Here is a 12,597-nt window from a genome sequence, read left to right as displayed (position 1 = left end):
CTTCTCCACTCTAGCGTACTGTCCACTTTACTTATTTGCTTTGTCTATGGTTTATCGTCTTACTGTCCATGTAGAGCAGAGACCCCCCCCCCCATATTGTTCAGTAATATATCCCAAAACCTGAAGCAGTGACTGGTACTCTGTGGGTGATCCATGTATTTTTTTTAAATTTATTTAGCACAGAGGGGAGGGGCAGAGGAATAAGGAGAGAGAGAATCTCAACCAGATTCCCGGCTGAGTTGGGAGGCTGACGGGGCTTGATCTCAGGACCCTGGGATCATGACCTGAGCCAAAATTAAGAGTCTGACGCTTAACCAACTGAGCCACCCAGATGTTCCATGATCCATACATTTTTTGAATGAATGAATGAATGAGTGAGTGAATGAGTTTGGGAAACTTTTTCAAGGTGTTTGTAGTAGAATTCATGGGGTGTCATTACAACCAGGGAGAGTGTGCAGAGCAAAGACAAAGACATGAGCCTTTAGGTGCAAGTGAGGAAGAGGAAATTACAAAGGACACTGAGAGGAAGCCAGAACACAGGAGAAAAAGAGGAGATTGTGTCACAGAAGACAAGAGGTGAGATGGAGAGGAAGAACAAGGAACTGTGCCCACGGTTTTCAAACTATGAAGCCACATAAGGACTTACGGCGTGAATGTCTTCCCCTAGATCCATCTAATCCCACATGGGATGGATGTGCAGGTGGGGCAATGGTGGGGGGGGGGGGTTCCGAGAGTGGAACCTTCATGGTAGGATGAGTGTCCTCATAAGAAGAAGCCAGAGAGCTAGATTATTCTTTGACTGACTACTGCACCAAGAAGCTGGCTGTCTAATGCCCAATGAAGTGGAAATGACGTATGGATCACTTTTTCAAGAAGGTTGGGTGCGAAGATCGGAAAGAGAAAGACCGGAGCTGGGAGGAGAGACTGAAGAAGTGAGTGTGTTGCATTCAGGTGGGAGAGATAGGAACAACCCAGGTTTCGTAAAAGGATGCATAGAAAGAACCAGTAGTAACCGCATAATAAATCAACCAAATCCGAGTTTTGAGAGAAAAAGGGGATAGGACAAATGCTACAATGGACAGATGATGCCAAGACAACAGGGACTTTCCATAAACCAGGGCATATGGTCAACCTATCCAAAGCTCTGGTTCTCTATGCAAGTCATTCCTCTGTGAGCTTAGCAAGCTATTACATTTTCTAACTGTAGGTGGCAGCAAAAAGCTTGGCTCTTTATGACCTTTTCTTTTCTTGGAGGCGTGGTGGGGATGGCAACTAAATGTGGGTAAAAGTTAGCCACTGGCTGTAGTGTAGGTTCAAGATAGCAGATTTCAGTTTAGATTTTATTCCGGGAAAATCCATTTTGTACTTTTTTGGGAAAAGAAGCATCTCTTTTGGATCTCAAAGAGGAAACAATATTTGAGCCATTATAAAATAGTTAGTTGTATCGTGGAGTCATTTTATCTTTTCTTTTTTGACCATTGTCTCTTTTTTTCCAGTCTTACTGGGAAGTAACAGAAATATATCACTGTATAAGTTTAAGGCATACAGCATGATGACTTGTTTACATATATTGTAAAATGATTATTGCAATAAGTTAACCTCCATCATCTTATACAGATACGAGAAAAGGAAAAGAAAAAAGGGAAAAAAATTTTCTCATTGTGATGAGAATGCTTAAAATCTACTCTCTTAAAAACTTTCCTATATATCATACAGCAGTGTTAGCTATAATCACCATATTGTAGAGTACATACATCCGTAGTATTTACCTAATAACTAGAAATTTCTCCTTTTTGGCTACCTATATCCAATTCCTGTGGTCCCACCCTCTGCTCTGATAACCACATGTCTGATCTCTTTTCTATGAATTTGTTTGGTTTCTTTTAGATAAGTGAGATAATTTGTTTTTCTATGTCTGACTTATTTTGCTTGGCATAATGTCTTCAAAGTCCATCTATGTCGTTGCAAACAGATTTCCTCATTTTTTATGGCCGAGTAATATTCTGTTGTCTGTATTTATATACGATGGTATATATGTATATACATATGTAATATGTATACAATACATTGTATATATTGTGTGTATATATATGTACACACATTGTATGTGTGTATATATATACTTCTTTATCCATTCATCCACTGATGGACACTTGGGTTGTTTCCATGTCTTGGCTATTATAAATAATACTGCTGTGAATATGGGGGCGTAGATATATTTTTGACTTAGTTTTTTGGTTCCTTTGAATATGATCATGGAAGTGCAATTGTTGGGTCATAATAGCTCATGATAGTTCTATTTTGAATTCCTTGAGGATCCTCCACTCTTTTCCGTAGCTGTGGTAGCAGTTCAAAATTCCACCAAACAGTGTACAAGGGTTCCCTTTTCTCTCCATTCTTACCAGAATGTGTTACCTCTTTTCCTTTTCTTCTTCTCCTCCTCCTCCTTCTCCTTCTACTACTACTACTACTACTACTACTTCTCCTTCTTCTTCTTCTTTTTGAGAGTGTTTGCATGAGAGCAGAGGCAGGGTATAGAGTGAGAGGGAGAGAGAGAATCTTTTTTTTTTTTTTTTTTAAGATTTTCTTTGTTTATTTGACAGACAGAGATCACAGTAGACAGAGAGGCAGGCAGAGAGAGAGAGGGAAGCAGGCTCCCTGCTGAGCAGAGAGCCCGATGCGGAACTCGATCCCAGGACCCTGAGATCATGACCTGAGCCGAAGGCAGCAGCTTAACCCACTGAGCCACCCAGGCGCCCCAGAGAGAGAGAATCTTAAGCAGACTCTCTGCTGAGCACAGAGCCGCACATGGGGCTTCATCTCACAACCCTGAGATCATGACCTGAGCTGAAATCAAGAGTTGGAGGCTTAACTGACTGAGCCACTCAGGTACCCCTACCTCCTGTCTTTTTGATGACAGCCATTCTAACTGTTGTGAGGTGATACCTCAGAGTGTTTTGGACTTGCATTTTGCTGATGATGAATGATGTTGAACCCCTTTTCATGTGCCCGTTGGCCTTTCATATGTCTTTGGAAAATGTCTAATCAGGTCCTTTGCCCATTTAAAAAATTGGGTTATTATTACTAGTTATAATTATTTCTTATTGAGTTGTATGAGTTCTTTTATACATTTTGGGTATTAACCCCTTATCATATATATGCTTTGCAAGTATATTTTTTCCTATCTTATAGGTTGTCTTTTCACTTTGTTGATGGAAGCTTTTCAGTTTGATGCGGTCCCACTTATTTTTTAAAATAATATATATATTTTAATGTAAAAGTTCCATTCTCTGAGTGTTATCGAATGATGGAAGCAACATTATAAACTTTGAAGGAAGCTAAAAAATAGAATTTCGAATCAACCGTGCATAAAATTAGAAAAAATTATGAGTACCAATTCTAATTTATGGGAAGCCTCGGTCGGGTGTATCTTGTTGAGGGAAGTCCTTTGAAAAGTTAAGCGCATTGCTTTATTTTGTGTCTCGTTGGGATGGTCCCACTTATTTTTATTTTGTTGCTCATTTTAGGTTCATATCCAAAAAGTCATTACTGAGACCCACGTGAAGGAGCAGTATTCCTGTGTTTTCTTCTAGGGGCTTCGCAGTTTCAAGCTTTACATTTAAGTCTTTAATCCACTTTGAGATAATTTTTGTGAGTGGTATGAGCTGAGGTTCAGCTTCATTGCTTTACTTGTGAAGACCCAGTCATCTCAGCTTTGTGTGCTGAAGATCATCCTTTCTCCACTGAGCACTCCCCGCTCCCTTGTCCAGTACTAGTGGACCATATATACTTTTCTTGTTGTTGTTGCTTTCCCTGGGCTTTTGATTCTGTTCCACTGGTCTATTTGTCTGTTTTTATGCCAGTATTATGCTGTTTTGATTACTAGAGCTTTGTTAGGATAGCTTCAAATCAGGGAGTGTGCTGCCTCCTGCTTTGTTCTTTCTCAGGATTTCCTTGGCAATTTAAGGTCTTTCTCAATTCCATATAAATTCTAGGATTATTTATTTCTGATCCTGCAAAAATACCCCTGTGATCTTCATAGGATTGCATTAAATCTACGGGTGAACTTTTTCAAATGCTTCTTCTGCTCTCTTGAGATGATCATGTGATTCTTTTCTTTCATTCCATTAATGTGGTATAGCACATTGATCTATTTGCATATGTTAAGCCATTCTTGCATCCCAGGGATAAATCCCACTTGATCATGATAAATAATCCTTTAAGATGCTGCTGAATCCAGTTTGCTAGTATTTTATTGAGAATGTTTGCATCTATATTCATGAGGGGGACTGGCTCTAGTTTTCTAATAGTATCATTTTCTGGTTTTAGTTTCAGAATGATGCTGGCCTTCTAAAATGAACTGGGGAGTTTCCTCCTCTTCAATTTTTTGGAAGAGTTTGAGAAGGGCTGGAGTAAATTTTTTAAGTGTTTGGTAAAATTCAACAGTGAACCTGGTCTTTTCTTTGTTGGGAGATTTTTGATTATTGATTAATTTCTTTATTAATAATTGGTCTATTCAGACTTTCTATTTCTTCCTGAGTCAGTCCTGGTCAGTCATATGTTTCTAAGAATTTTTCCACTTCTGGGTTGGAAAAATTTAGTTTGTTGGTGTACAGCTGCTCACAGTAGCCTCTATGATCCTTTGTATTTCTGTGGTATCTGGTGTAATGTCTCCTTCTTCATTTATAATTTTGATTTGGGCCTTCTCCCTTTTATCCTAGTCTAGCTAATTGGTTAGTGTGTCAACTTTGTTTCTCTTTCTACAGAACCAGCCCTTGGTCTGGTTAATCTTTTCCATTGTATTTCTGTTCTCTATTTTTGCTCTAACCTTTATTATTTCCAGTCTTCTGCTAATTTTGAGTGAGAAAGAACTTCTTCTTTTTCTAGTTCCAAAAAGTATAGAGTTAGGTTATTTATTTGGACTTTCCTTCCATCTTTTCTTTCAAGTTTTATGTATTTAAGTAATCTCTACACCCAACATAGGGCTCAAACTCAGAACTCAGAACTCAGAACTCAGATCAAGAGTCACATGCTCTTCTGACTGAGACAACCTGGCACACCTGGGCTCTTTCTTGCTTCTGAATGTAGGTATTTATTGCTATCAACTCCCCTCAGAACTGCTTCCGCTGCATCCCACAAGTTATGGTATGTGTGTTTTTATTTTCAGTTGTCTCAATAAGCTTTTTAATTTCCCCTTTAATTTCTCCTTTGATCCATTGATTGTTCAAGAGAATATTGCTTAATTTCTAAGTGTTCATGATTTTCCCAGTTTTCCCCTTGTTATTGATTTCTAGTTTGGTGCTAATGTAGTCAGAGAAGATAGTTGGTACAGTTTTAGTCTTCTTGAATTGCTGAGACTTGTTTTGTGGCCCAACATATGGTCTATCTTAGCACAAATTTTATGCGTGTTTGAGAAGAATATGTATTCTGCTGCTGTAAGATATAATGTTTTGTATATGTCTGCTAGGTCCATTTGGCCTATAGTGTTGTTCAAACTTACTGTTTCTCTACCAGATCTCTGTCTGGATGATCTATCCATTGTTGACCCTGGGGTATTAAAGTCCCCAGTTATTCTTGTATTACTATTTATTTCTCCTTTTAGCCCTGTTAGTTTTTGCTTTATATATTTAGGTGCTCTGGTGTTGGGTGCACAAATATTTACAATTGTTGTGTCTTCTTGATGGATTGAGAACTTTGTCATTATGTAATGACATTATCTCCTTTTTTTTTTTTTTTAAAGATTTTATTTATTTATTTGACAGAGACAGAGATCACAAGGAGGCAGAGAGGCAGGCAGAGAGAGAGGAGGAAGCAGGCTCACTGCTGAGCAGAGAGCCCGATACAGGACTCGGTTCTGGGACCCTGAGGTCATGACCTGAGCCGAAGGCAGAAGCTTAGCCCGCTGAGCCACCCAAGCACCCTGACCTTGTCTCCTTTGACCAATTTTAGTTTAAAGTCTGTTTTGTCTGATATAAGAATAGTTACCCCTGCTTTTTTGTTGTTGTTGTATATTTCCTTGAAATGACTTTTTACATCTCTTTACTCTCAGTCTATGTGTGTCTTTCAGGCTAAAATGAGTCTCTCCTGGGGAGCACATCATTAGATCTTGTCTTTTTAATCTATTCAGCCATTCTAGGTCTTTTGGTCAAAGAATTTGATCATTTTATGTTTAAAGTCACTACCAGTAAGTAAGGGTTTATTTTTCCATTTTGTTAATCATTTTCTGGTTGTTTTGTAGATCCACTGTTCCTGTTTCTTAACCTGCTATCGTTTTATGTGTGTTTTGATGTTTTTTGGTGTCAGCATGCTTTGACTTGGCATCATGTTTTTTGTATAATTGCTACGGGTTTTCCCCTTGTGGTTACCACAGGCTCACCTAAAAATACCTTAAAACTATAACCCCATAGTTTAAGCAGACAACAACTTAACTTCTGTAGAAGTCCTAAGCTTTATACTTGTACTTCTCCTCCCCCTCACATTTTAGGTTATTGCTGTTAAAATTTACACATTTTTTACTCACATAACTAATAACAGGTGTGGTGCTGTGCTGGCCTGGGGGAGGGGCAATGTGGTCAAAGTGTAGCCCCTTCTTTAACCTTATAATGCAGTCCTTCTTTGTCTCTGAAAGAGTGCAGGGGAGTGCTTTGGCCTCACCTCTGTGTTCTAGGATTCTCTGCGGTGTCTTGTTCTTGAACAGTTATTGGTTGTTCTTAGGAGGGGGAACCAAGTCAAGAACAACCGGTGTCACCATCTTGGTGACATCATCTTTCATTTTGTCATTAAAAGATGAAATTCTGGGGATATCTGGGTGGCTCAGTCAATAAGTGTCTGTCTCTTAATCTCAGCTCAGGTCTTAATCTCAGGGTTGTGAGTTCAAGCCTTGTGCTGGGCTCCACACTGGGCATAGAGGAGGTTACTTGAAAAAAAAAAAAAAAAGATGAAACTCTTTCTCCTAATACAGAATAATTTCTGTTAATTTTACCACTTCAGTATCAGCACATGCCATATGCACATGTCTTATTTGTATATAAAATTTTTTAGTCAAGTCCAATTTTGATAGATCTTAGGGAACCTTGCTATTAAACATTATAAGTATTTAAAAACTATTACAACTGATGCCAAATTTCTTGTTTTCAAAGATAAGCCCAGAGAAATCCAAAGATTAAAAAAAAACTTGAGGGGCACCTGGGTGGCTCAGTGGGTTAAAGTCTCTGACTTCGGCTTAGGTCATGATCCCAGTGTCCTGGGATCAAGTCCCACATCGGGCTCTCTGCTCAGTGGGGAGTCTGCTTCCTCCTCTCTCTCTGCCTGCCTCTCTGCCTACTTGTGATCTCTGTCTGTCAAATAAATTTAAAAAATCTTTAAAAAAATTTTTTTTTAGAAGTTCACTTGTGCCTAGGTGGCTTAGTCGATTAAGCATCTGCCTTCAGCTCAGGTCATGATCTCAGGGTCCTGGGATGGAGCCCTGAATGAGGCTCCCTGCTCAGCAGGGCATCTGTTTCTCCCTCTGCCCCTGCCCCTGCTCTCTCTCTCTCTCTCTCTCAAATAAATAAATCTTAAATCAATTTTTAGAAGTTTAGAATGGTAAAGTGAAAGTGCACACATCATTCAGACAATCTTGGTGGAATCTAATGTCATAAAATTTAAAATTCAGAAAGAGAAAAAGCAGAGTTAGAATGTTCTCCCTAGGTCCATCAGATAAATGTGAATTCAAAACCCAGATTTGCCTTGATGAGTTATACGATCTTGAGCAAGGAAAGTACTTAACATTTTTAGATCTCCGATTCCTAATCTATGAAATGAGACTCCCAGGGTATGCATACTTCAGTGAGTCGTTTTGCATATTAAATGAGAAAACAAATGGGCAAAGTCTATACATGTTCATTTCCTGTTCTCCTCTAAACATGAATATGAAGGTGTTTAAACTAAAATTAGCCATGTGCTAATTTAACCCTTAATACATCACAAAGATTAAAAAAAATGGAATTAATTCCACCAACAGCTTTCAAACAAATGCTGAAAAGGCTTTCTTGGACGTACCTTGGTTTGGTAGTTTTCAACTTTACATCTCAGATTCCAAACGTCCAAGTATATCTTGATGCGTGGAGAAGTTTCACTGCAAGGGAATTTGGGGACGAAAGTTTGCATTGTTTGGATAGGGCCAGAATTCAAACTCCTTCTGCTAAGTCGTCTGCCTTTTCTCATTTAATGAACTCTATTACTGTGTTACTTCGTCCATTCCCTCTTAGCTTAATGGAAATGCTGAAAGCAATCCACAGTATCAACCATATCAAATATCATGAATCATCGTCTCAGTCCTGGACGACTCTACCCCACCCCATACGGGTGCCCCGCCACATTACAGAGCTTATGCTTGCTGAGACACACCCTTTGGCCAGTCTGGAATTTGCAGAGCTAGAGTCACTAATGGCTTTGACAGCAAACAAGCAGTGTCCACTGCCTCTGTTCGACTCCCTAAAAATGCCAGTAACACTAGGAAGCTGTGGCCTTCTGCTGATATCAAAGACTAAATTGTGAGTTTTTGTGTGTGTGTGTGTTTTGGCTTTTTAAGTTTTTATTTTAATTGCAGCTAGATAACATACATTGTAACGTTAGTTTCAGGTATACAAGATAGTGACTTAACACGTCCCTAGAACACCCAGTGCTCATCACAACAGGTGCACTCCTTAGTCCTCATCACCTACATCACCCATCCTCCCACCCACCGCCCCTCTGGTAACCATATGTTTGTTCTCTATAATTAAAAGTCTGTTTCTTGGGGCGCCTGGGTGGCTCAGTGGGTTAAGCCGCTGCCTTTGGCTCAGGTCATGATCTCAGGGTCCTGGGATCAAGCCCCGCATCGGGCTCTCTGGTCCACAGGGAGCCTGCTTCCCTCTCTCTCTCTCTCTCTCTCTCTGCCTGCCTCTCTGCCTACTTGTGATCTCTGTCTGTCAAATAAATAAATAAATAATCTTAAAAAAAAAAAAGTCTGTTTCTTGATTTGTCTCTTTCTTTTATTCCCCCTATTGTTCTCTTAAATTCCATGACTGAAACCATATGGGACCTGTCTTTTTTTTGACTGACTTATTTTGCTTAGCATAATCCCCTCTAGTTCCATCCATGTTTTTGCAAATAGCAAGATTTCATTCTTTTTTTGTGGCTGAATAATATTTCAGTGTGTATAGAGACCACATCTTCCTTATCCATTCATCACTTGATGGACACTTGGGTTGCTTCCGTATCGTGGCTATTGTAAAGAATGCCGCTATCAGCAGGGGAGCATGTATCCCTTCAAATCAGTGTTTTTGTATTGTGTGATTGATTATAGAGTAACCATAGAGTGATTGATTATAGAGTAGTTCTATTTTTAACTTTTTAAGGGATCTTCCATACTGTTTTCCACAGTGGCTGCCTCAGTTTGCATTCCTACCAACAGTGCACGAGTGTTTTGTCTCAGCCTCCTCACCAACACCTGTTGTGTCTTGTGTGATTGATTATCACCATTCTCATGGGTGTGATTTTAGCTATTCTGACAGATCACCTCTGAGAATGTTCTCTCATTGTAGTGTTGATTTGTGTTCCCCTGATGATAAATGATAATGAACATCTTTTCATGTGTCTCTTGGCCATCTGTATGTCTTCTTTAAATGTCTGTTTATGGCTTCTGTCCATTTTTAAATTGGATTATTTGGTTTTGGGGTGTTGGGTTTGATAAGGTCTTTATGTAGTTTGATACTAACCCTTTATCAGATATGTCACTTGCAGATATCTTCTCCCATTCCATAGGCTGCCTTTTCGTTCTGTTGATTGTTTCCTTCACTGTGCAGAAGCCTTTTTGTAGTCCCAATAGTTTATTTCTGCTTTTGTTTCCCTTGCCTCTGGAGACACATCTAGTAAGAAGTTACTATGGCCAGTGCCGAAGAGGTTGCTGCCTGTGTTCTCCTCTAGAATTTTGATGGTTTCCTGTCTCACATTCAGGTCTTTAGTCCATTTTGAGGTTATTTTTGTGTATAGTATTGGGAAAGTGGTCCAGTTTCATTCTTTTCCATGTTGCTGTCCACTTTTTCCAACAACATTTGTGGAAGAGACTGAATTTCCTTTTGGATATTCTTTTCTGCTTTGTCAAAGATTAATTGACTATATAATTATGAGTTTATTTTTGGATTTTCTATTCTGTTCCATCAATCTATGTGTCTGTTTTTGTGCCAGTACCATACTGTTCTGATCACTACAGCTTCGTGATACAACTCAAAGCCTGGAATTGTGATGCCTCTAGTTTTTCTAGATGGCTTTTTCTCTCTCAGGATTGTTCTGTCTATTCAGGGTCTTTTGTGGTTCCACACCCATTTTAGAATTGTTTTTTCTAGTTCTGTGAAAAATGTTACTGGCATTTTGATGGGGAGTGTATTCAATGTGGAGATCACTTTGGGTAGTACGGACATTTTTAACAATATTTCTTCCTCCAATCAGTGAGCGTGGAACATCATAGACTAACCTGTTGGCCAGCTGGGGTGGACTCTTCTGTCCTTGCATGTTCAATGGTTAGAGTCTGTACTGAGTGAGGAATATGGTCAAGAGAGGAGTATGGGGAGGAAGGCTGGTGGGAGGTGGGTGCTGGCAATGACCAAGACCACTGGACATGTAAAAACCGTGGGCTACGGGCCACACCATGGTTGCAGAGCTCACCCGTCAGAAACATCTGCCTTTCTTCCTCCCTTCCTCCCTCCCTCCCGGCATCCCTCTCTCCCCTCTTCCTCTATTTCTCTGCTTCTACAAGTATTTATTATGTGTTTATGTATCCTAGCACCGCTAAAGTTACAAATGAGAACACGACAAACTGGTTTTTGTCTTCACAGACCTTCCACTCTAGTGAGGGAGACACGCAAAGAACAAGCGAACACAACCCACACAGACGAAGGCTGTGAATTTTCTCTAGACTTGATCAAACTCAGCACACACTGTTGCTGCTGTGCGGACAGTTTCCCTCTCATGGCTTCCTGGCTTTTTTTGGGGTCCTCCTGACCAGGCTTCCCAAGGAAATGAATAACCAGCAATACTGCCACCTCATGCCTTCTTAAAAATAAACCTTTCTAATATTGTAGCAAACACAATATTAATAATGAGCTAGCTTCCCACTGCTGCTCAGGTGACCTCATACCTGCTGCTAAAGCAATGACTGCTATCATTCTTTATCATTGACTTCTCCTGCCTATGATATATTTTTTATTTTTTAAAAAAAGTTTATTTACTCATTTGAGAGAGAGAATGAGAGAAAGGGAGCATGAGTGGGTCGGCGGCAGAGGGAGAAGCAGACTCTCCTATAAGCAGGAAGTCCGACTCAGGGCTCGATCCCAGGACCCTGAGATCATGACCTGAGCTGAAGGCATAGGCTTAACCGGCTGAGCCACCCAGACACCCCTTCCATAAAGCAAATTAATGACAACAACAACAACAATATTTTAAAAAATGAAATAGATTGTCATAATGAGCAAGTTAAAAAAAACCTAAGTAAAATTTGTTCTCTTTCTCATTAGTGCTCAATTTTCTTCAACCCACACAATCCAACTTTAAATACATAGTCAATCTCTCTTAACAAAAATTTCCAGGCCTTTCCACATTTGCTGATCTGAAAGCTTATATTAAGGCCTATTCTTAATACTCTTTTAAATATATATATATATATATATATATGCCTTTATCTATATTTTAATATAAAATATGATGAATTTTTCTTAATCACTGCTCACAACTACATATTTCCCAGGTTGAAAAATTCCATAAATTAATACTCTTTGGGTGATCTGGGTTTATGCACATAGGGGAGGATTCGTTTGTACCCTTGTCTCCACTGATTTTTTCAACTTGTTTCTCCTTGTTCATTCTGTAAGGAATCTTGCTTTTTGGAGATCAAAGAAAGAAAAAAAAAGCTTCCCCTATATTTTTGTCTTTTGTTTAGGTTAAAAATCAACACTGTTTTTACATTTGCCCAAGATACACTATTCAAGTTACTTCAAAACCCTTTAGCCAGGATGTGTACAGAGAAGCCTTGTGGCTAATGGCAGAACTATTTTATAGGGAATTAATTTGAAATGTTAGCAGAGACTGTAGCAATAGGTTTCCTAAGTGACGTTACACTAATGCAACAAGAATATCTTAGAGCTGTTCTGAGTCAGAGGACAGGATGGTATTTTGTTTTAAAAGATAAGATGGTAATTCCAAATAGCTAATTATGCACAGGGTTCATTATCCATAGTGGTAGAAGAATTAGGGTGAGTTTCCTCCATGAGATCAGTGCCAGATCTCATCCCACTCTTACACACTATTAAAGAGTTTTTCCTTCTCGTTTATACACAACGAGGTGACTATCTCTTTCCCCTGCTGAACCAGTGTTGGGGTACAAAACCTATAATTACTTTCCATGGAGACAGCAGTCAGATACCCCAGCAACCTCATCTGATCTCTATAAAGAATTTGGCAGTAGAAGTCATGCTCCTCATAAAGTCAGAGGACCGGGTTTGGAATCCTAACTCTTTACTTACTAAAATTATAACTTTGGGTAAGCTACTTAATTTCTCTGGGCCTCAGTTTCCCTGTCTT

Source organism: Mustela nigripes, chromosome 4 (assembly GCF_022355385.1).
Source record: "Mustela nigripes isolate SB6536 chromosome 4, MUSNIG.SB6536, whole genome shotgun sequence".
Taxonomy (NCBI): Eukaryota; Metazoa; Chordata; class Mammalia; order Carnivora; family Mustelidae; genus Mustela; species Mustela nigripes.
The sequence above is the reverse complement of the archived record's forward strand: the minus strand, read 5'-3'. Positions refer to the sequence as shown.